The following is a 25,231-nucleotide window of genomic DNA, read 5'->3' as shown; positions in this document are numbered from 1 at the left end:
TTATTATTATTATTATTATTATTATTATTATTATTATTATAAAATATATATACACTGTACAGAGGCCAACTCAGGAAATCAAATACATCCTGAATACACCCAGCTTCACCTACCCTATAAGGATAATTTATTATAGGAAAAATAGATATATTTTCACCACCAGGGGAATAAAAAACAGTCTGCAAGGGTTTGGTTTGGTGGGATCCTGTCAGAGTGGAAGGTGCATCATTCAAGGATGCAGCCCCTACCAAAGAATTTGGCCTCTTGGCCTGAAAATAATGTTTTCTCTTTTACTGTTCATTTGGCCACCTATACCTCCAAAATAAGGAGTTAGATTGGGTTAAGAAAAAAGTTTGCTAGCTGTAGGACAATAGATTTTCCCTTTCTTCTCCCCGAGGCTCCTCAACTAGTATATCTTCGGTACTGAAATTCCTGATTATGGCTTAAATACTTACTGTGTGGTCTTTAGCAAGTCACATAACTAACATCGCTAAACCCAAGTGCCTCCAGTTGTAAACTAAGACAATTTATTTATCTCCTTTAGATAGTTATCCTCTCTACATCCTAAGACTCTATATTAAAGCATAAAGTGATTGATTCCCTTTTTATAGTGGAGGCAATTCCTACATAAGCCTTTTGACGTATTCTTTAGCTTTCCAACTACTCTTGTCATGATTTTATAGTCCTAAAGAGGAAGAATCCTCTTATATTTCTATATTCTAGGTGCTATGCACAGCAAACGATAGTAAGATACCCCTGAATACATCTCATGGGAAGGAAGGAAGGAAGGAAGGAAGGAAGGAAGGAAGGAAGGAAGGAAGGAAGGATAGAAGGAAGAAGGAAAGAAGGAAGGAAAAATGTATCAAGTGCCTATTATATTCCAGGTACTGTACTAAGTGCTTTACAAATATTATCTTATTTAATCCTCACAAAAACCTTGAGAAATTAATGTTATTATCATCCTTATTTGACAGAATTTCCAGGATCTGTGGCAGGATTTGGATTCAGATTTTCCTGGATCCAGGCCCAACCCTATCCACTGTGCCATCTAACTGCCTCCTGATAATTTGTGAAGTTGCCAGTCTCTAGACAGTCCCCTTGCTCTTTTAATACCATAGTGAGGATAACTGAGTGATTCATATTTAGTTTATATTTGGATTCTTTCCTCTTATACTTGTAATTTAGTGTATAGTATATTCAGTGTAACTTATAATACATTACCTGTAATGCTGACCTACAGGCTGACTATATTTCTTTATTTAAACCCTAACTTTTCATCTTAGAATCAATACTGTATTTTGGTTCCAAGGCAGAAGAGTGGTAAAGGCTAGGCAATGGAGATTAAGTTGCCCAGGGTCACACAGCTAGGAAGTGTCTGAGGTCACATTTGACCCTGAGACTTCCCATATCCATGCTTTGTTCTCTATCTACCAAGCTACCTAGGTTCCCCTAACTATACTTATAAAGAGAGATCAGACATAAGAAAGTAGAGCTGCGAGGGGGGAACAGAAATTTAGCCCTGGTTTCTCATAGGGGAGGTCTAGACATCTCTTTGGCCCCTCCAGGGAACCATGTGTACCAGAGAACTTTGTGAACCCAAGGATGGCAACAGATGGAGACAGAAGTTGAACAGAGGGCAATTGGACCAGAATGGGAGCTTCTGTAGTATATGCCAACAACCATAAAGTAGCAGTGACAGGACGAAAGGAGATTCCTAGACTCGGGAAAGCAATTCCTGGACCTGACAGAGGAATTCTGGGGCCAAACCAGGAGCTGCAAGAGCTCAAGCTGTCAGCAGAAAGAGAAGTCCCTGGACAAAAACTCCAGAACACAGTGGTGAGGTTCCAGAATCAATCAAAAGCCAATTGAGTAGCAAAAGAGGGCAGAGCAATGTGTGAAGAAAACCCTGGGTCCTGCCCTCTTCTGAGAAGGTGAGTTAGGAGGATTTGGCAGGTCCAGGGAAAGGGATTCTACTCAAGGTCAACCTCAAGGGTCTTCCCTTTGCTGGAGTGCCTCCACTACAGGCTTGGACTGTATCTAGAGGATTAGATAGATCCCTGGACAGGAGAAACTCACTGGTGACAGAAGGAGAGCTGTCTTGATTATTTACAGGCTCTAATGCAAATCTTTTGTGCTTTGCCATTTTTTTGTCAAGATAAATAAAGCCTGTCCTATATTGGATATCTCACTAGACTTACATGAGAACCAAGAGAGTTTTTCCATTTTTGAAGAGACCTAAATATGAGCTGACATTCCAGAGGGAATTCTGAACGAGTCCACGAACAGAAGATTAATTTGTGTCAGAAGTCTCTGAGATCAAAGCTGGTCCTGTAAACCCAGAGCTGGATCATGATTTAAAACATCCTCTGGAGGGAACAGCACACAACTTTGAACATAGATGCTTGATAATGATTGTTTGATTGTCTCATATGAAATGGTACCAGATAATATAATGAAATGAGTAACGAAGTTAGAGTCAGAACCCTAAAGGTCAAATCATAGTTCTAGTATGTACTAACTGGGCCATGGAGCTAGTTACGTGCCTCACGTGGTCAATTCCCGCAAGAGAGATCCTTCTTCCAAAGGATTTTGTTTTGTTTTGATGAAGGGAAGAGATTCTTTGAAATCAATTCTAAAGGGGACAGCCAGGTAGCTCAATGGATTGAGAGCCAGGTCAGAGATGGGAGGTCCTGGGTTCAAATATGACCTTAGACACTTCCTAGTCGTGTGACCCTGGGCAAGTCATTTAACACCCATTGCCTAGTGCTTACCAAACTTCTGCCTTGGAACCAATATACAGTATTGATTCTAAGGTGGAAAAGATAAGAGTTAAAAAAAAAAAAGAAATCAATTCTAAAAGAGAGCAAAAACATCGCTCTCTCCTCCCACTTATCCTGTTAACAGAGAGGATAGGTGGTCACCCCAAAGGCCTTATCCAAAGAAGAAAAGCAGATAGAAAACTAATACTCACATAGCCCTTACCAGGTGTCAGGCACTGAGCTAAGCACTTTCCAAATATTGTCCCATTTGATTCTCCCAATAGCCCTGGGAGGGAAGCACTATTTAGGGATGAGGAAACTGAGGCAAACCGAGGTTTAAGTGACTCACCCAAGGTCACTCAGATCTTTCTGACTACAAATACAACACTCTATCCATCATATAGCTGCCTTTTTGTGGATTGTACGGTGACCTCCCTCACGCCAACTTTCACCAACTTGCTTGCTTTAGCTCAAAACTGTTCTCCACTAGAATCTCTCACCTAAAGAACTCCATTACTCTTCATGTAATTTCCTCCTGCAAAATCCTTACAATTCCTTGGGAGTTTCATTGGTTTATTTCTGGTGGGTTTTAGAAAGGTATTTCTAAATAGCATCTGTTGAGGAGATTATTTGATTGGGATTTATTGAGTCCATCCTCTCTGCTATACTAGGTTCTGACAATATGGTGTGGCAGAAGGAACACCTGATTTGGCAACGAGGAGCCCAGTTGAATGTGTACTTACTTGATTCTATGACCTTCTGCTCTCAGAGCCTCAGTTTCTGTTTCTGTGAAATGAGCGGGTTGAACCAGATGATATCTAAGATCCTTTCCATCTATAAATTCCCATATTATAGTATCCTATGATCTAAGCAAAATTAAAAATATAAATAAGATGCAACCATTGCCCTCAAGAATAAAGAGACTATGGGGGCAGCTGGGTGGCTCAGTGGGTTGAGAGCCAAGCCTACAGATGGGAGGTCCTGGGTTCAAATTTGGCCTCAGACATTTCCCTGCTGTGTGACCCTGGGCAAGTCACTTGAACCCCATTGCCTAGCCCTTACCTCTCTTCTGCCTTGGAGCTAATACACAGTATTGATTCCAAGATGGGAGGTAAGGGTTTTTTAAAAAATAGAGACTATAAGGAGGAAAAACAACATTAGAAGGAAAAAATAAAGGACTATTTTTATAAGGGGAAAAAATGTTCAGTTGTTTTCACCCTCCTCAGAGTTAAAGCTCTCTCTGCTTTGCCTACAGTCTGTTCTCTCTGCCTCTTTTCCCAGGATTGTCAGCGAGTGTGGAGAATGCTAGGGGGAGGCAGGGCTCTCTGCTGAAACTGAGATTAGTCACCCTTGTTTTCACACTTTGGGGTAGGCCTTCTTTTTCAAAAAGTCCATACACCTTTTGTTGTGGTCCTGGCCCATCCTCTCTAAATCACATCCAACTTTTCATGACCCCTTTTGGGGTTTTCTTGGCAAAGATATTGGAGTGGTGTGCCATTTCCTTCTCCAGCTCAATTTATAGAGGAAACAGAAAAAAAGAGGGTTAAGTGACTTCCTCAGAGTCACAAAGCTAGTGAGTGCCCAAGGCCATGTTTGAACTCTATTTCAGGTCTGGCATTCTATCCACTTTGGCACCTAGTTGTTCCTCCCACTAATCCAGGGTGTCTTCTCAGAATGCAATCAAGGAAAGTATAATGAAAAAAGTACTGTATCTAGAATCAGATCTTGTTATAAACCTCAGGTCTGCTTCTTACTAACTATGTGACCCTGGATAAGTCTTATTCCTTCTCTTTTAGTTAAATAAAGCAATCAGACTAGATGATTCCTAAAAGACTATCAGCTTTGCATCTAATCCTTAACACTGTTTAAATTCTCAAAAAAATTCAATCACTCTTTGATTTGGTTTTATCTTATATATTCTTTTCCAATTTGTTCTTTAAGAGCCCCAAAACTATGTTATGTACATAAGAGTTAAGAAAGGAACTTAGAGGAAGGGAATAGAACCCCAGCTCTGCAGAGTATTAACAATTTGCCCTTGGACAAGTTTTTTTACCCTTCCTATTCCTCAGGTTCCTTATCTCCAATGTGAGTATTGAACAACATCACCAATGAAGTCTCCTCCTTCTCTAAATCCTGTGATGCTCTGGGCATTTCAAGAAATGTTGAGTTCTAGAAGTAAGAAAAAGCAGCTAATGTTTCCCAAAAAAGCAATGGGTTTTACCGTGTTTTATTTTATATAGGTTAGAGAGAGAGTCAGTGAACTTTCTTTCATGGAAATCTTTTTTTTTAATGAACTATATCTTCCATCTTAGAATTAAAACTATGTATTAGTTCTAAAGTAGGAAAGTGGTAAGGGCTAGGCAATAGGGGTTAAGTGCTTTGCCCAGGGTCGCCCAGCTAGGAAGTGTCCAAGGCCAGATTTGAACCCAGGATCTCCTGTCTCCAGGCCCATACTCTCTATCCACTGAGACACCTAGTTGTCCCCATCTATAAATCTATAAAAAGGATCTGGTACATGTGCAGAGCTTGCTTGGCTGATGCAACCTTTGCATAAGGAGGATGCTGGGAAGTTTGCTTCTTAGAGAATTATGATGATATATAAGGGAAATGTCTTGCAGAGCCTGGAGAGCATTTGTAGTTTTCTATAATTGGTTCTGATTAGATAGCCATGTGTTGAAGAGGGGGTTCTTTGATTGGCTCTTTGCATGCAAAGACATTTTTTTTAAAAATCCTGTCAGCTTTAGCTCCTTCCTTTGGTAAGAGACTATGTTATAAGGGGAAAGGCTTTGGAGCTCCCCCTTACCCCAAGGCCATATGGCCCCAGTTCTTGTCCTTTTCAGTCATTCCTTTCTATTCTAAGTAGAATTTGGAATTTGCCGCCTTGTTTAGGAAAGAGAGTCACAAGGTTTGGAATTCACCGCTGAGTTTTGCAGCCAATGCAACAATGACACCCCAAAGAGCAGTCTTCATGGGGCCCCTTCCAGACCTCAGCCCAGCAGAAAGATTCACCAAACAGTAGCCCCACCCTGACAGGAACTTGGTGTGACCAATGTTATGTAGGAATTAAATTAATATTTTAAGCTCTTTCTGTCTTATAACAACTCTAAGATAGGCCAAGGACTGAGCAACAGGGGTTAAGTGACTTGGCCGGGATCACACAGCTAGGAAACGTCTGAGGTCACATTCAAATCCAGGGAGACCCTACACAATGTCTGGTTCTCTATTCACTGTGCCACTTAGATGCCTCAGGAATTGAATTAATTTTTGAGCCTGTTCCCTTAAAGACTGAGGTGGTATAAGGCAGAGTATGTCCCAGAAGCATTAGAGGAAATGTTTGATTGTTTGTTCTTAATGTATCTTTGAATGCAAAAGCTAATCAATTTTAAGTATTAGGTGGAAGTGGAATACTAATTATTGCCACCCCACTCCCCCCAACAATGAGGGGAACACAGCCTATGTTTGAAAGGAATTCTAATCTAATTGCAGTAAAAAAAATTACCCCATCTTTCAGGGTTCTCTAGACCTCAAAGGGGACAAATGCAACTGGCCTGGCCCAGAGAAAGTGGAGCATCTGCATTGCTCCAAGATGCACATCCATGTCACCAAAATGAGCGGCCAAGCCTTAGGAAAGCTGTGCAGGAGATACAGCCTTGTCCTCAGGTCTCATTTCTCTGGCCTTTTTCTTTTCTTCTTACTATTCCTCAGAATGGAGAGTATGCCTGAAGGAAAGGAGCCTGCAGGAGTTCAAGTTCCACAGAGTTAGCAATGAACTCAGCCTCAGCCTCCCTCCCTTGGCTTGGATTTGCTCTATATTTTTTGTATAAACTTTGCTATGTATTTGTTGTAAACTCTCACTTAGGTCTTCATATACCTAGTACTTAGCACTGCCCACCTCACAGAAAGTGCCTAATAAATCATACTGACTGACTGGGGAAGAACACTGGCCACTATTTTGAAAATAATCACATTTCTCAGAAACACTTTTTTTCTTCTTGAGTTTCAAGAGGAAAACAGAAGACTAGGTCACGTATATATTAACTAGTATATTGGGGGACTGTCAGTATGTTTTTCCTATTGGCAACCTATGAGGATGCTTGTGAGCCTGCTCTTCAAAATCCATGCTGATGTTGAAAGGAAGGCCTCCACTTTGGAGCATCCTCAAATATTCTGTCACTCTCTGCTTTCTCCTTACATACAGAAAGAAATGGACATTTTGACTGGCTGCTGAGCCAAAAATTAGAATGCGAACAAAAGACTCCAACAGAAAAATGTATTATCTTTTCCTTCCTATTGGCCATGAGGTAAAAGAATGATTCTCTGAGTTCTGGACAGGTAGGGGGAAGGGAGGTAGAAAAGGGTCTTCTCCCAGCCCCACCTCCCCTACAATGGCCAACTCTTAAGCACACGACTTCCTAAGTGACCCTGTCTGGGATGGGGCCATCTAAAGTCAGAAAAGCCACCAGAAACCCAGCAGCTAGGCCTGGGAAGGAGGCAGCCCTGATGAACAACCTGCTGAACTCAGTTCCAACAGTGCAGCTGCCCAGTAGCTAAGACATGTGTCCATTCTGCATGCAAGGGAGCAAAGTATCCATCCACAATGATGGATGTAAAATTGGTTGTGGAAATATTTGTAGCAAATGATTTAAATGTGAGCCCATTCTCCCCAGGGACCAAGATGGTAGAGGGTAGAATGTGTTCCTGTTGAGGGGGGGGACATTTTTATATTTAGGTTCCAACTAAATCTTTTCAGCAAATATCTTTTTGGTTTATTTATTTTTGTTAGTTAGTTTGTTTTTAAAGCCTTACCTTCCATCTTAGAATCAAGACTATGTATCAGTTCCAAAACAGAAGAGGGGTAAGGGCTAGGCAATGGGGGTTAAGTGACTTGCCCAGGGTCACACAGCTAGGAAGTGTCTGAGGCCACATTTGAACCTAAGACCTCCTGTCTCTAGGTCTGACTCTATCTACGATGCTACCCAGATTCCCCCCAAATATCCTTTTGTGCAAATTGTGGGGCAGCTAGATGGCTCAGTAGATGGAGAGCCAGGCTTGGATATGGGAAGTTCTAGTTTCAAATCTGACTGAAAATACTTTCTAGCTGTAAGACCCTGGACATGTCTCTTAACCTAATTGCCTAATCTTTACCTTGAAACTTAGGATCAAGTCTAAGATAGGAGGTAAGGGTTTAACAAAAAGCTAATTGATATTAACTAATTAGTTGATTTGGAGAAACTAATCACTGGCAATTGATATTGCCAGGGGGATATATCATAATAGGAGCTTTGGGAATAGCATTACAGAAAACCCTACAATCTATTGGGTTATCCCTAGAACACTGAGAGTGTGAAAATTTAACACTAACTAGTCAAGACAACTTTGAATTTTAAAGCAAAGGATCTTACTTCTAAACCTCTGAACCATATATCTCTGAGATGACGGGGTGGACTCCTCCTACAGTGCTGGGAGAGCTGTACTGGTCCTGTACTGCTGTTCTAAGGACTGACACGGAAGACCCACTTCTGATTCAGACTGAGGTCAGAGTCCACCAAATCACAGGAGCGAGCTCAGAAAAGTGATGTCACAAGGAGCATAAAATTGGACTAGGGAAAGCAAGTAGCTCAGCACCATGGATAGAAGCAGTGGCTAGGAGAGTGCTGGTATGCCCATGGTATAGCCAGCTCAGAGAGAAAGGTTGCAAAGAGAACAGCTGGCCACATGTGGCTGGAGCCTTTTCTTTCTTGGATCTACTTTTAATTCTTTAATAAGTAATTATAAATTAAGATACAGTCTCCAGGGAACTTTAATTTTAACAAGGAGGGAACAAAAGCAGCTACACTCTAGGGGCCTACCCTGCTAGATTGAGTGGGAGTTGAGATTAAGGACCTCCAGAACCTATTCTTACTATGATTTTTATAGAAAAAGTTCAATATAATTCTATTGTCAAAACCTCTCCATGTCATTTCTTTTTCCAGTCCAGTGCCATATCCCCTCATCTCTATCGATCTAAATCTTAGAAATCTTCAATAGTCAGCTCATCTCTATCTTGATTCAATATTTCTTAGAGCCTTATTGAATTTTCTTTTCCTCAAGAGCTATTATAACTTTCCTTGAGATTCATTTAGCCAAGAGACTGGTTCGGGTTGTTGACATGGTTTCCAGTTTGCCTGAGTGCAAAAGGTCTTGAGGATCTCCCTGTCTGAAGCTTCTGACCATGAGCCAATAGCATGACTATCACCAGGAAGTTATGTCAACTGAATAAATGTGGTTTCTACATTGAGTATCTTTGTTGGATGTCCTTCCCCTTCTGTGGCTAATTAAACCTTTTCCTTTTAACTAACTGAGTGAACTTATGAGTGTTTCATTCTATTCCAATTTCAAACCTAAACCCCAGGGAACAAAGCTGAATCAGGCCCAGCCCATGATCATTCTATAGTAATAGATTTAGGAATTAAAGTTAATAGAGATTTGATAAGCTAAGATTTTGCAAGGTGATCTGGAAACCTGCAAGGTGTCTTAAGCAGAGTGGAACTGTATGCAAGCTTAGAATGAAGGGGGCAGGGCAGAGAGAGAGTTCTGGGGGTGACAGTTTGAACTTGAACTCAAAAGTCAGTCTGGGCTGGGTTTTGCTTGGCTCTGCCTGGACTGCTTTTAGCTCTGGCTAGAAGTTTTTGGAACTCTGGCTGTTTTGCCTGAGCTGTCTCTCTCTTCATTAACTGTGGAAGAAGGAAGGAAAGTTATTACCAGGAAGATACTGGGTGACAACTGGACTTTGGCCAGTCTCAGAGTTAGCTGTTGACTTTCTTCTCAGACTACTATCTGGGTCTGAGGGGGACTCTGAATCATCTTTGAAGTTCCTGATTCCTGTCTTTAGAAACCATCAGGAAGAAATACAGTGAATATCTACTACTGCTGAGACAACATCTTTGTGGTAAATAAGAAAAGATCAGAAACCTTTTTTATTGGGACTTTGAGGGTTTGCCTCAGAGTCCAACTGCCATAGTAGGCCTAGCCATCTTAGGCCTACTAGTATTATCTGTTTGGAGACAAATTCATATATATAATTTAAGGAGAGAGTGTAGTTTTGGAAGAAACAGAAGAGTGAGCCATGAAGTCATGGGGGGGGGCAGTTAAAGCTTAGTTTCTCTTTTTAGTCTCAGGGCCTCCTTGTTTTATAATCATTATAATTATCTTTTAATACAAATAAATATATTTTTATAGATAAGAATTGCTCTCCAAGTCAGTAATTTGTATACTGGGCCTAGTAAAGGAGGTTAACGCTTGAACCTCCTTTCAAGGGGTATATTTGAGGTACTTTGCTATCATCAGGCAAAGTATCCAAAGTATCCAAGAAGAATACCCCATTTACCATCAATATTCTTTCATTTCCTAGTATTCTTCAGCTCAGCAGTCACCTCTCTCTTCCCTGAATTCATCAGTTGTTCAGTAGTTTTTCAGTCATGTCTGACTCTTTGTGACCCTATTTGAAGTTTTCTTAGCAAAGATACTGGAATGGTTTTCATTTTCTTCTCCAGCTTGTTTCATAGATAAGTAACTGAGACAAACGGGGTTAAGTGACTTGCCCAAGGTCACACAGCTGGTAAAGTCTAAGGCCATATTTGAACTCAGGAAGAGGAGTCTTTCTGACTCCAATTCCAATTCTCTATCCACTGCATCACTAACTGATCATATATACATACTATGAAAATCATATATGTATATGTGTATATATACATATATAATCATATTTTGATTATTTCAAAATAGATTCCAACCATTGCAAAGACAAGATTCTCAAACAAATAAATGTAATGCCATCAGGGAAATATTTGTCATATTCAATACAAAAAGACAGGACTTGATTTGAGACTTCTAGTGGTTAAATTGTATATCTTTTGATAACCAAATTCTTTACTTTTCCCTGAGCATCCGAAGATTATTAAAACATGCTTTTTTGCCAGGATTTTGTAAGATTAAATTACTCTCCTTTGGGGTGGGGAAGCTAGCCCTCTCATTTTAAAGCCTAATAATAAGCCATATATATGTATGTATGTGTATAAATAATAGTATTTGTACATACATATACACACATATTTGTGTATATAGACCAGCAGACTAACTCCACTACCTACCCATCCTCGTACATGTGAGGCACAGAAAAAGTCCATTACCTAGTGATACAAAGGCTAGAATTTCAGTTTGCTAGTCAAATAATCTTTCTTCAACCCCACATTGGCACCAACTTTGTCATATGTAAAACAACAAATATTTATTAAGCACCTGCTGTGTTCTACACGCTAGGATTAAAATGACAACAATGAAACAAACCCTGTCATCAAGAAACTAAATGTTCTCAGGGGATACAACAAGTATACTCTAATAAATATAAAGTATATAAAGTAATTTCAAGAGAGAAAGAGAGCTAATGACTGTGTATGTACAGTGACACATCTGAATTGTGCTTTAAAGGAAGCTGGAGAAATAAGACACAAATTACTTATATTATTAAACAAGTAGAGCATTCATTTTATTCTCATTTCAGATCATGAATGATTCTACTTACAAGGACTACAAATAAATCCTTAAGGGGTACACACTTAAAGCAGTGAAGTCTGAAATCTACAAGCCCATTTCATGCAAGGATGCTTCAGGCACCTCTATTGTATGTGGCTTTTACAGCTGATGTTATGGAAGAAGAGGGTATCTTAATACACTGGCAGTCACCCTATAATTAAATTACAAAATGTTTTTATGTTACATTTGCTCCTTGCCAGGCTTTGAAATGAGAGGGCTGGCTTCCCCCACACCAAAGGAGAGTAGTGTAATCTAACAAAGACACAGCAAAATGCTGGGTTTTAATGGCCTTTGGACGCTCAGGGGAAAGCACAATATTTGATTACCAAAAGATATGCAATTTAACCACTGGAAGCCTCAAATCAAGGCCTGCCTTTCTATATTGAATCTGACAAATGTTTTCTCCCTGATGGCATTAAGTTTATTTATTTGGGAATCTTGACTTTGAAATGGTTGGAATCCATTTTAAAATCATCAAAATATTAATAAGTAATGGATAGAACAGAATTTGATGGGGGGAAATGTGTTCATCTAAAAAGCGCACTTCTGGGAGTCAGGAGGTTTGGGTCCTAGTCCTAGCCTTGCCATTCACAATATGATCTTGGCAAGTCACATTATCTTTCCACACATTGGTTTCAATGGAATTCAATATATACTTATTAAGAGCCTACTATGTACCAGGAAGTAGGCAAAGCACCTGATCGGTAAAATGAGAGTTATAATCCAGGAAATCCTCTAAAGCTGCATAAAGTAATAGTTTCTCCACAGAAGGTGTCAAGCAGAGACTGAGTGACCATTTGGGGGGAATATTGTAGAAAAAATCCATACTTGGGTCAGGTAGGTAACTCAATGGAACGAGAGTCAGGCCTGGATATGGGAGGTCCTAGGTTCAAATCTAGCCTCAGACATTTCCTAGCTGGGCAAGTCACTTAATTCCCATACCTAGCCACCTTATCACTCTTCTGCCTTGGAACCAATACAAAGTATTGATTCTAAGATGGAAGGTAAGGGTTTATTTTTTTAAAGAAGAAAGATGATGAACAAGATGATTACAGAAAGAGCTGGAAAGACCTACATAAACTGATGTAGAGTGAAATAAGCAGAACCAGGAGAACATTGTACCCATCAACAACAGTAGAGTGGAATGATCAATTGTGATAGACTTAGCTACTCTTGGCAATACAATGATCCAGGACAATTCTGAGGGACTCATGACAAAGAATGCTATCCACCTCCAGAGAAAGAACTGTTGGAGTAGGAATACAAAGCAAAGCATACAATTTTTCACTTATTTATTTGAGCTTTCATTATGGGATTTCGATTTTATATAATTATTCTCTTATAAAAATGAACAATATGGAAACACATTTTACATGATAATACATGTATAATCCAGATCAAATTACTTGCCAGCTCCTGGAGTGGGGAGAGGAAAAAGAGGAGGGAGACAATTTGGATTATATAACATTGAAAATTTATGTGGAAATGTATTATTATATGTAATTGGTAAAATAAAATAAATAATAATTAAATTAATAAAAGAATTAAAAGAAACAGAAAAAAAGAAGAGATGATTCATGCTTCAGGTCAGGTCAGTATCAATTGGTGATATTCATTCAAAACACTGGCTCTAATGTATATAAAAGTTTCAATAAAATCCAGTCTCTGTAATAATTAACAAAATAATAATAGCTAATATTTATGTAGCACTTAATATGTGTCAGGCATTTTGCTAAGTGCTTTATAAATATTACCTCTTTTGATCCTCACAACAATCCTACAAGTTAAGCATTATTATTCTCCCCCATTTATAGATAGGAAACTGAGGGAAATAAAGGTTAAGTGACTTGCTCAGGGTCACATAGCTATCAATCAATCAATAAACATTTATTAAGTGTCTACTATGTGCCAGACAGAGGCAGCTAGGTGACTCAATGGATAGAATCCTGGGCCTGGGGTCAGGAAAATCTGAGTTCAAATAACTTGAGAAAGAAGTGGCAGACTGCTCCAGTATCTTTACCAAGAAATCCCAAATGAGGTTGTGAAGAGTCAGAAATGACTGAAAAAAAACTCAACAAAATGTACCGAGTGTTGAGGATACAAAAAGAGGCAAAAGACAATCTTGACTTCAAGGAGCTTACAATCTAATAGGGGAACAACATACCAAAAAAACCTATACAAAGCAAGTTGTACATAGGATAAACAGAAAATTATCAACAGAAGAAGGCTTCAGAATTGAGGGGTTGAGAAAGGCCTCCTCTAACAGATGAGATTCTAGTTGGAATTTAAAGGAAACAAGAGAAATCAGTAGACAAGATTGAGGAAGGAGAAGGAGGGAGAAGCAGGGAGAGCATTCCTGGCATGGAGAGCAGACAGAGAAAATGCCCAGAGCTAAGAATTGGAGTCCCTCATTCCTGGAATAGCCAAGAAAATGGTGTCACTGAATCAAAAAATGCATGATTGGAATAAGGTAAAAGACTCAAAAGGTAAGAAGAGGCAAGGTTATATATAAGGCTTTGAATGACAAACAGAGCCTTTCGTATTTGGTCCTGGAGGCAATCTGGAGCCACTGTAATTTATTGAATGGAGTTGAGGGGCAGTAATGTGTCAAACCTACACTTCAGGAAAAATCACTGGCTGAACTGAGAATGGATTGGAGTGGAGCAAGACCTGACACCAGCAGGTTATTGCAAAAATAAAGGAGTAAAGAGAGGAAAGCCTACCCTTGAGTGGTTCCTGGATCAGAGAAGAGAAAAGGGGCATATTCTAGAGGTGTTGCAAGGATGAAATCAAAAGGCCTTTCAACTGGATGTGAAAAAATGAGAGACAGTGAGGAATGCAGGATAGCTCCTGGTATTACCCTCTATAGGAATAGAAAAGGGAGGAATTATTAGGAGGGAAAGGTAATAAGTTATGTATTGGACATACTAGGTTTAAAATATGTACCCATCAAGCAATTTGAAAGGTCTGAAAGGCAACATTGGGAGTCAGAGAAGTTGGAGCAGGAAAGGCATAATTGAGATTTATCAGTACATAGATAATAAAATCCATGGGGATTTTTATAGAGGAAAAAGAGAAGAGGGCCTACAACAGAAACCTGAGGATCATTTATGGTTAGAGGGTATGATTTGGATGAGAATTCAGCCAAAGAGACTGAGAAGGAGGTGTCAGATAGGAAGGAGACCAGGAGACAGTGGCATCCTGAAAACATGGAGAGAAAAGAGTATCACAGAGGAGAGGGTGGTTAATAGAGTGCCCCAAAAAGCCAGGAAGTATCTAAGGCTAGATTTGACCTCAGGTCCTCCTGCCTCCAGACTCAGCACTCTATCCACAGCACCATCTAACTTTTTCTTGGAGCTTACAATCTAGTGCTATTGAAGGATATGATATGGACACAGAATAAAACAAGAAAATATATTCTAAAATAATGTATTGCTGCATCATCATCATCATCATCATGGTACAAACCAAGTAAGAATTATTTAAAGTCTGAGGGAAGAAGCGCTGTTACCAATTAGGGAGATTAAAGAGGCTTTATGGAGAAGGCAATGGAAAAAGCATTGGCTCTGGAGTCAGAGGCATGAGTTCAAATCCTATCTTTGATCATAATAGCTATGAGACCTTTGGACAGTCACAATCTCCCTGGGGCTTAGTTTCCTCATTGGAGGGGTTGGTCAAGAAGACCAATGGAATACCTCACATCTCTATTTCCATAATTCATTTAAGCTGGACTTCTCAAAAATATACTAGTTGTATGACTCCAAGTAAATCGTGTAGCCTTTCAGTGATCTAGGCAACTTCCTAAGAACAATACCAGCTTCCCTAAGAAAGTATCAAATGCTTTGTTAAAGGGAAGTCCCTCACCTAGACATTCCTTATCTTGATGAAATTACAAGTCCAGTGTCTAATAACATGGATAGGCTTTCAATAAGTGAAGGAAATTCTACCTATGGGGAATAGGAATTCCACGAGACAGGGGCAGGAAAGCTTAGGACAGCTACAGGGGAGGGCTAGTAATAATAATAGCAGATACATCATCCCACAACAACCTTGTGAGATAAAGTCAGTGATGACCTGCATTTTACAGATAAGAAAACTGACACTCAGAGATCCATGATCATATGGCTAGTGAGGGTTAAAAGCAAGATTTGGTACAAGATCTTTATGTCAAGTCTAAGACTCCAACCACCAAACCACCATTTATCCTCAGTACAATAGCCAGGAAACAGCTATAATATGGTGGCAAACGCACAGTCCATGAAATTAGGAGACCTGGATGTGAGTCCTGATGCTGTAACGTGGGTGACTGATTATGTCAACAAAACCTCAGATATCCTCTAAGATTCAATGAACTGGATTGAAACAGAAGATCTAGGCTATAAATATGAGTGGGAAATTCCTTGAGTTTATAGGGTTTTTTTTTTTACTTTAAACATTTTCCTAGGGAAACACAAACATTTAAATTGTATAAAAAAAATACCTTGTTTTCCAAGTCCTTTCTATTCCTCCTTTTCCCAATCACCCAAATAAAATGATTCAGGGAGCAACGTTTGCATGTGGCAACCCCTAGTGGTCATTGCCTTGTCTAAGCAATCACAGCACATTTATTAAAACTCCTGAAAGTCCTGAGAAGCCTTATGTGCTAAGGGTTTTCATTGGCATAGTGATTTATGTTTGGTAAAAGTCTTTCACTTATTTTATCTCCTGGAAGCCAGAAAACATGTATATGAGATACATACCATGAGTACTGTTGTCATTCCTGTTTCCCAGATGAAAAACTGGAGGCTTGAACTTATCTGAATTGTATGTCAACTCCATGAGGCAGTGTCAAAGCTGGATTCAAACCCAAGGCTTCTGACTTCTAGCCCAACGCTCTTTCCTCTCTACCAAACAACCAAAAAAAGTCATACTGAAGTTATTTTGAGGAATATTTTAGTAATAATTCATATCCATGTATTATATCCCAGGTCCCTACATCACCCCCGGTTTTCTATTCCCAGGTCCATGGCAGCAAAGAAGTAATCAGCTTGCTTAATCTGCATTTAGGAGTATCTACCTCCACTGAATTAACCCAACCTAGCTAGAATAAAACAAATAACATCTCAACAAAGCAAAAGTCACTACAGATGTTGTAATGTTGTTCAGTTGTTTCAGTCACATCTGACTCTTTGTGACTGCATCTGGGATTTTCTGGGCAAAGATACTAGAGTAGTTTCCCATTTCTTTCTCCAGCTCATTCTACAAATTGGAAACTGAGGCAAACAGGGTTAAGTGACTTGCCCAGGTTCCCATAGCTAATAAGTATCTAAGGCCAGTTTTGAATTCAGGAAAGATGAGTCTTCTTCCTGACTCCAGACTCAACAACCTATCCACTGCCCACCTAAATGTCCTCATTTACTACAGAGTGCCAAGTAAGTGAAAAGGAATTAAATCAATTGACAATCTGGCCACCCATTCCCTAAGGATATCACTTCCTGCACCTCTCAAGACTAAAGATTCATCCTCATTGGATCTTGCTGTCATCCTGACGCAATAGGAGAGGAACACGAGTAGTAATAATTTTTAAAGTTATGCTAATGATGGTGATGAGATGGAGGGTGATAACATTTATATAACGCTTTAAAAAGATTATCTCATTTTATTCTCATAACTCTGGAAGGTAGATGCTATTGTTATCTCCATTTTTATAGTTAAAGAAATTGAGGCAGATAGAGATTAAGTCACTTGCCACCAGATATACAGCCAGGAAGAGTTTGAGGCAGGATTTGAATTGGGTGTTCCTGACTTCAGATGCACACTCTATCCATTCTACTACCAAGCCATGTATTCTTGCATGACATGAGCGTGTATTATCTGAAAGCAGTCCTTGCTCAGGCTCTAGTCTCCATCTCAGCATCACAGTTAATGAATACCATCTTCTTGAGAACCAGAGCTTTGAGATACCCCCCAAAAAATAAAGTATTATTTCAAATTTACAAACTAAAAAACTTGACTTGCTATTAAGAGCTGGAAAGAACCACGAATATGCAAGCTGACCTCAAAATTAAACAAAGAAAGGACCCTAAGGTCTAAAGCATAGTCAAAGTCAGAGCCAGAAGTCCAATCCAAGTCTTCTGACTCCATATTCAGTGTTCTTTCCACTTCACCCACTTGCAAACAGCCAGACGGCTAGGAAGATGGGAACTGAAATTCCATGACTCCAAATTCAGGGCTATTTCCACTTCACCAAGCTACCTCTCAAGGCAACAGAGCCATTTTTTGTGAATTCTAATTTTCTTTTGGATACCCATCACAGCATTCATCAAGATGAAATTTAATCACGATCAGACTCCTGCTTTTTAGTTTATTAGTGTCTGCTTGCAAATGGACCCTCAAGGGCAACTGAAGGTTTGTCTAGAATTAAATTATGCAATAGTTGTATGGGGGAAATTTTTTAAAAATTCATTTTGCATTTATTTTTGACATATTCTTTTGCATAAGCTACTGAAGGTATTACAATTCTATTTTTGGGATTCATTCACTCTAGTCATAAATCTTTCAAAGATATATTGGATGACATGATCTCTAAGGTCTTCTCTGGCTCAAAACATTATTCTACAAATAGAGTAGAGTGGAATGGGAATCCAGAAGGACTGAGGAATGTGTCATAAATGTTGGGTCTGGCATCAGAAAAACCTAGGTTCAGATCTGGTCTTAGATTCTTACTGTGTGAGCCTGAGCAAGCCACTTAATCTCTGCTTGCCTTAGTTTCCTCAAATGTAACACAGGGATAATAGAACTTCCCTCCCAGTGTCATTGTGAGGATCAGATGAGATATTTGTAAAGTCCTTAACATAATACTGGCACATAGTAGACACTATATAAGTGTTAGCTACTATTAGTATTATTATAGAATCACAGAATCTCAAAATTAGAAGATATCTTAGAAATCATTTAGATTAAAATGGATCTGAGCAGATTTCCCTTAATAAGACCTCTTGGCCATTGCAAATATCCACCTGAAAACTTTCAGGGATGAGGAGCTCATCCATTATGCTCTTGGATAGTTCTCTATCCTCTATAGTGTTCCCTTCCATGGAATAAAAATCTTATTCTCTGTACCTTCCACTCATTGCTCCTGCCTTTAATCTGCAGGTCTGGCAGAGCAATTTAATAATTTCCACAGGATAGCCTTTCAGCTATATGCAGGCAGCTATCATATGCCCCTTAAGCCTTCTCTTCTTTGGATTAAGCATCCCTATTTCATTCAGCAGGTTCTCATGTGGTACCATTTCTAGGCTCTTTCCCTTCCACCTTGCACACAGTAAACATTTAATAAATGCTTATTAAATCGGATGTCTCTCTCCTCCAAACGTTGAGTTTGAGCTTTGGTTTGCTAATGATTTCACAGCTAATTTCATTTTTTAATTGTCAAATAATCGAGGCTATTATTTACAAAATAGAAAATACATAGGGAACAAGTGACAGTTTTTCTCAAGAAATAATGGGGCACCATCTTGTGGGTATTCGTAGAATTGCTTCTTTTCTCACCAGCCAAAGCTATAATGAAATCCAGAAATAAATACATTGAATAAAAATCACAAAATAATAGAACTTCAAGGACCCTGTAAATGTTATCAAGTTTAATATATAGTCTTTACCTATGTGGCAACTGAGTCCCAAGGAAGGGGAACTACTTGCCCAAGCTAAGATGATAGGTTAGTAGCAAGGACAAGACAAGAGACCAGTTTGCTCTTCTCCTAAGAACAGCGCTCTTTTCCCTGCAAGAGAGTCGCTCTCCTAGAGATCCTGGGAAGTTAAGGGACTTGTTCATGGCCTCACAGCTCATACGTGTCAAAGGCTGGTCCTCAAACCACTGCCTCTCTCTAGAAAGATACAGAAAAGTGCCATCAGGTCAAAAAGTACTTGGCATGAACAACGGCCATCAGTGGGCAAATCATCTTAGCCAAAAAATCCTGAGCACCCTACTGTCCTCACCTTCCAACTGGCTTCAGATCTCATCTTAGTTCATCTCATTCAGTTTCATTTTTCTGGGTTCAATTCACTGCTTCCTAATATAATGGAAAGGCCTCTGATGTGGCCACCTTTACAGCTTCACACAGTATTGCTCCCACACAAGATATATGGATGTCCCTTCCCTCTCTGGATCACATCACTCATTCCATTCTGCTTGCACACTAGCAGACCTAGATTCCAAGAGATCCCCCAGACCACTTAGAGACATCCAGACCCTCTCGGGTCCTAGGAGAAGCCCTGTTGAGATGAAATACACTCCCCCTACTCACAACACCAGGCCCAGAGCCCACCCCGATAGGTTCCTACAACCAGCCACTCACAATAATGATATTCTTCAAATTTTTTAAATTATAAGGCAAAATATAATGATAATATAACATAATGGCTTTGCAAACAAAGCAAATGCACAAAGGACAACATAATCCACACATAACTCTGGGTCAGGTGGCTGTGCTATTGCTTCTGCATCAGTTGCTTCTATTCTTCCCTGCCTTGGATGAAGGAATATTGTTGGAATATTGTTGTTGAGAAGATTAGGAATGTTGCTGAAGATCTAGGAATAGGAGTCCACGCCAGAATTCGCAGTCTCAAAGAGTGAACTGTGAAAGCCAGGTAAGCAGGGAATCAATCTAGCAGCTGAAATGCCACTTGCTAGACTGACTGCGTCTGTTGGCCATGCCACTTTTGGTAGCAAACTTGGCAGGGTGAATGCTGATGGGACATGCCTCAAGTTCAAGTCCACCATTCTCTTCAGGCTGAGTGTATGCCTCTAGCTAAAAGGAATGACTCATTCTTCTGTTCTTGTGATCTCTCCTCTGTAAATATCCCCTTGCAAGACAAACAAACAAACACAAACAAATAAATAAATGAATGAATGCATGGATGGATGGATGGATGAATGAATGAGTGAGTGACTAAATAAATAAATAGATGGATGGGAGCTAATTGATGGTAATTGATTAAATGAACCTGGGATAACAATAACTGATTATTGGAGAGAACACATTGGAATAGGAGTCCAGTCTAATAACTTAAGAGAAGACATCCCCAACCTCTCAAAAATATATCTAGAACCCTTCAACAAACTGCTTTTCAAAACCCTGACTATTTCTTACTCTTCTACTATTATTCAATATTAAGTGTCAGACTCCTATATTCCCTATGTACCTACCTATATCTTTCTATGGCTTAAAATCAGAGCCTTCTGACTGAACCTCCCTTTTAACTTAAAAGGAAACAGTTCATCAGACTTCTTTTTATGAAATCAATCATTCCTTTAAAATCATATTTCAGTCTATATATGTTCATATGATTTCTCTTTTTTTAGTTTTTCCCTCTTTAGTCATAAAACTATTAACTGATAGGAAGCATAATTGCTTGCAGTTTTCACATCTTTAACACATTATGTGTCCATGAACTGTGCTACTAAGTACGAGGCTCTTTGTGCTTCTTCTTTGATGCAGCCCCCTCCCCTTTCTACCAAGAAGGGCAAAGAAATGTCTACGTCATCCCAAGTTTTTCAGCACTTAGTACAAGCTGCCAACTAGAAAGATCTAGAGTTAATGTCACCAGAAGGGACTCAATGTCTAAGACTCTCATATATGATATGAAAAGGTTGCCAGCTCCAGACATAGTCCATGGAGTGAACTCTTTCCACAGGATGGGGTGGTTCCCTTGATTACACTCATTGCTCTATAATTACCACAGTGCCAAGTGAAGAACTTCTCCTCCCAACCAATTATACATTCCTAAAATGAGGATTTCTCTTCACCTTACTTAGACACCAGCCTTTGACAGCAAGTGGGGTTGGCCAAGAGAGCAGAGAAATGGGAGAGGGTTTACTCTGGATAGTGAAAGATCCAGGAAAGAAAAGATGGGAGTAGTGTTCGAGCAAAAAAGGGAAAGATTGTAGAAAGTTATGGGGAGTGGGGTGTATTAGGGACAGAGTGAATTAGTTCAACTTCTGAGTTAAAGGAAATTAAAAGGAGAATTTGAACAAATTCTCCTGTCGAGGCTGTTTCCTATATTCAGCAGTAATTTTCCTCAAGTTAGAAGTCCATATACAATACTTAACATATTTTAATGAGATTTACTGAAAAGTATCTCTTATAACCAGCAGAGGTCTTAGGAGAACTGGAGATGAGTGTTGTGGTTCCTCTGGAATATGTCTAGTTTCTAGATATCTGTCCTCTACTCTTAGATCACTTAAAAGGAGGCTATTATTACTAGATGGGGGACCACAGTTGACAAGGCCTGCAAAGCATTCACCTGAAATGTGTTCACTGGAAAAAGAATGTACATTATCTGGAAGCCTTATATTTTAACTATTCTTGCTATCCAGATTCTAAAGATAGTCATTTCTACCTATTCATGAAGGATAAATGCCATTGGGACACAATTTCAGTGCCCTAGAAAAAGCCCAATTTACACCCATCCTAGTTCAACTCTGCCTCAGCTCCACGGCAACATCACCAACTAGCTGCTGGACATCTCCACTGTGATGTCTTATTGGCAACTGAAAGTCACCACATCAAATATTCTTGACTCCCAGTTTAAGGAAAATAGTTCTACCGTTTCTCAGCTATCTTCAGTGTTTTGAAAGGTATCTGATTTCATTTTCTTTTTTTTAAAGGTGTGATCTTTCATATTCCAAATGAATATTCATTATGAGCTTAAAGTTGTTCAAAGACTAGCGCCTATGGTGTGAGAGCTTGCCAAGCCCTTTTCAGGGTTGCCCCATCCACCTCTGGTGTCTACCTGGCACTCCACTCTTATCTGTAGCTCCATGAAGCCGTAGCAAACACAGCCGCCACACTCTGAAAAACTATTTCAGCAAATGAGCTAAAGCAGGCAAAGTGTAACCAGTGAGGATCAAGCCGGTCAGTGAGTTAGAGAGATGTCTACTCCAGCATGTGAAGACTGCCCCCAGCGGAATGGGCATTTAAGAATAATTTGTTCCAACAGCCATGAAGGCGGCTGAAGCAGGCACTGGGGAGCACTTGGAGATGGGTCAGACATCAAAGATACCAAGGTCATCCACTGCATCCCAAGCCATCATCAATTGTCCTGACTTTTGCCTTGTCACTAAACTTTTAACGACTCTGGAAGGGAGAGAAGCTGATAACTGCGTGACTCTACCTTGCTTAAATTTAATTCATGCACAAGTCATGGCATCACCATATATTGTCATTGATCTTCTTTGAAAATGGAAGGACAGACAACAACAATTGTATTTAGTTTGAAATGTTGGTCTCAGCCTAATTTCTGCTAAACTGCATCCCACTGACAGGGGTTCAACCTGAGGTAAATGAGGTGAGTGTGAGGTGGTAGTATAGCCAAGATTTATTAGAGGAAAAGGGGAGCAAAGAGGGATGGGAGGCCAATGGCAATAGAAGTGGCATTGGAGTGGGGGGGAGGAAGAGAGAGGAGGGGAGGGAGGCTGGGGAAATCAGCACCAAGTCTCCACAGGAGTGGAGAAGGGGGCAATCTTAATTTTTTTTTCCTCAGGTGGTTGTCTGGGTCGAGGTAACCTGGATTGTCTCTATTGGTCAAGTTGGTGTTACTGGGGTCCAGTTCATTAGATGGCCCTGAGAGGGGTTGGCTTTGGGCTAGGGGCTTTTTGTTCCCAGGCTTGTGCCCAGTGATGCAGTACAGGCTAAGGTGTTCTGCCAGATTTTACGGTGGCATTTTGTCTCACAGTTTGGACAGGTGCTGGGGGTGCAGGAGAATTGCTTTTGGTAGGGATTGGGGAAAGGCGGGGCTTTGATCCCATGGTCTATCAATTTGTTACTAAAAATAAAAAGTCCTTTCCATTCCAGTAATTTATGCCTCGAGTTAAGTAAAATTGTTTCTGATTCTTCCTAACCTAGTCTGTTCCACAATTTTTCTTTTTTTAGCCAGCATCAAACACTTTGGTTGACTACAACTCTACAATAGTTTGAGATGCAATAATACTCTGGCTCTTTCATTTGTACTTCTTCCCATTATATCAATTGAGATTTTACATTTTTCCTTCTTTAAAGTGAATTTGGTTATTATTTTCTGAAGCTCTAAAGTTGATGCCTCAGGTAGGCCATTCATATGGTTAACAGGTAGAATATGAGTTGCCCTGGTATACAAATAATAGTAAGTGACCCAGAGTATCCAGGGAAAGCTTTGAGGGGAAAAATGCACCAGACATAGGAACTTCAAGATTACCTGGAAGAAATTAAGGAAGAGATGCCAAATGGAAAAGCTAAGGAGGAAGGAATGGCAAGAAAAATTAAAGCCATAGAATAGTCAGTGGAAAAATCTCACTCAAAATTACATGCTTTCAGGAGCAGCGGGGTGGCTCAGAGGATTGAGAGCCAGGCCCAGTGATGGTAGGTGCTAGGTTCAAATCTGGATTCAGATACTTCCTAACTACGTGACCCTGAGTAAGTCTCTTTAAGCCCCCATTGTCTAGCCCTTACCACTCTGCTACCCTGAAACCAGTACAAAGTATTGATTAAAAAATGGAAAGTAAGGATTAAAGGGAAAAAAAACAGAATTACATGCTCTGAAAATTGGAATGGTACTGACAGAAAACAATATTTCTATGAAATAAGTATTAAAACTTTTTTGCTTCTTAAAAGCAAAAGAAAATTCAAGAATATCAAAGATAACTCACCTATAAAAAAGATAATTGAAGAATTACAGAAAACAATGATCAGAAGAGACTCCAGTAATTATGAAAGCCAAAATCCAGAGTTTCCAGGTCATTGAAAAAATAATTCAAGCATCAAAAAAAGGAGTTCCAAGCTCAGAACTCAGAAGCTCAGAAACTTCCACTGAGCCACTCAGCTGCCCCCTTATCTGATCTTTATTTTGATTTCTTGGGCTGTAAAACCAATACCTAGTATTGATTCTAACACAAAGGTAAGGGTTTCTTTAAAAAAAAGAAAAAAGAAAAAAGATAACATAAGAACTGCCAGTTGTCACTGCTTAAAAGAAAAGAACCTGATTTTTTTTTTGTATTCCCAAAGGTAAAAAATAAAGGTTTATAACCAAGCATAACCTATCTGGCAAAGTTAAATGCAATCTTAATGGTAGAAATGGACTAATAAAAGACATCTTAGCACTCGATGAAAAGGCCAAAATATACATTTTGAAATGGAAACACAGGTACCAAGAAAAGTACTAAAAGTATACATATTTGTTTAATTGAAAGAGAATATACATGTTTTTGTTTTTGTTTTTGTTTTTGAATTTTAAACCCTTAACTTCTGTGTATTGACTTATAGGTGGAAGAGTGGTAAGGGTAGGCAATAGGGGTCAAGTGACTTGCCCAGGGTCACACAACTGGGAAGTGTCTGAGGCCGGATTTGAACCTAGGACCTCCTGTCTCTAGGCCTGACTCTAAATCCACTGAGCTTCCCAGCTGCCCCCGAGAATATACATGTTAATAGAGGGATTTAAAAAATTGTTTTTTTTCATGATGCTTTAAAGATCAAAGAGAAAGGTTAAAATGACACTGTCTGCAAATTACTGTGTCCCATTTTAATGGTTTTAGATTACAAAAATAAGAGGAACAGAAGATTATACTGGAAAAAGGAGGGGGGAAAAGGAGGGGAGATCACTATAACATAATAGAGACACATAAGATAAAGTATATATTATTATCATGGAGGAACAGGTGAAGGGAATGATCATCCCACAAACCTTACTTTCTTCTGAACCAGATAGAAGATTAAACAAAATTATGCTTATGCCAACATACACATACACACAAAGAGGTACAAAAATGTATTAAACTCAAAAGAGAAATTAAAGGACATACAGACAAGGGAAGGGTGGAGAGAGGTTTAAGAGAAACAACAGGACAAGTAAGAATAATAATTTTTAAAACTCACATGTTGGAGAGAGGA

The 25,231-nt window shown here is 39.5% G+C and overlaps 1 pseudogene; it reads right to left on the bottom strand.

Annotated features, from left to right (window-relative positions):
• LOC123233482 overlaps positions 1–25,231 on the bottom strand; it is a 142,957-nt pseudogene that overhangs the window by 95,375 nt on the left and 22,351 nt on the right.

The sequence above is a fragment of the Gracilinanus agilis genome, chromosome 2 (genome assembly GCF_016433145.1).
Source record: "Gracilinanus agilis isolate LMUSP501 chromosome 2, AgileGrace, whole genome shotgun sequence".
NCBI lineage: Eukaryota > Metazoa > Chordata > Mammalia > Didelphimorphia > Didelphidae > Gracilinanus > Gracilinanus agilis.
The sequence above is the reverse complement of the archived record's forward strand: the minus strand, read 5'-3'. Positions and strand labels throughout refer to the sequence as shown.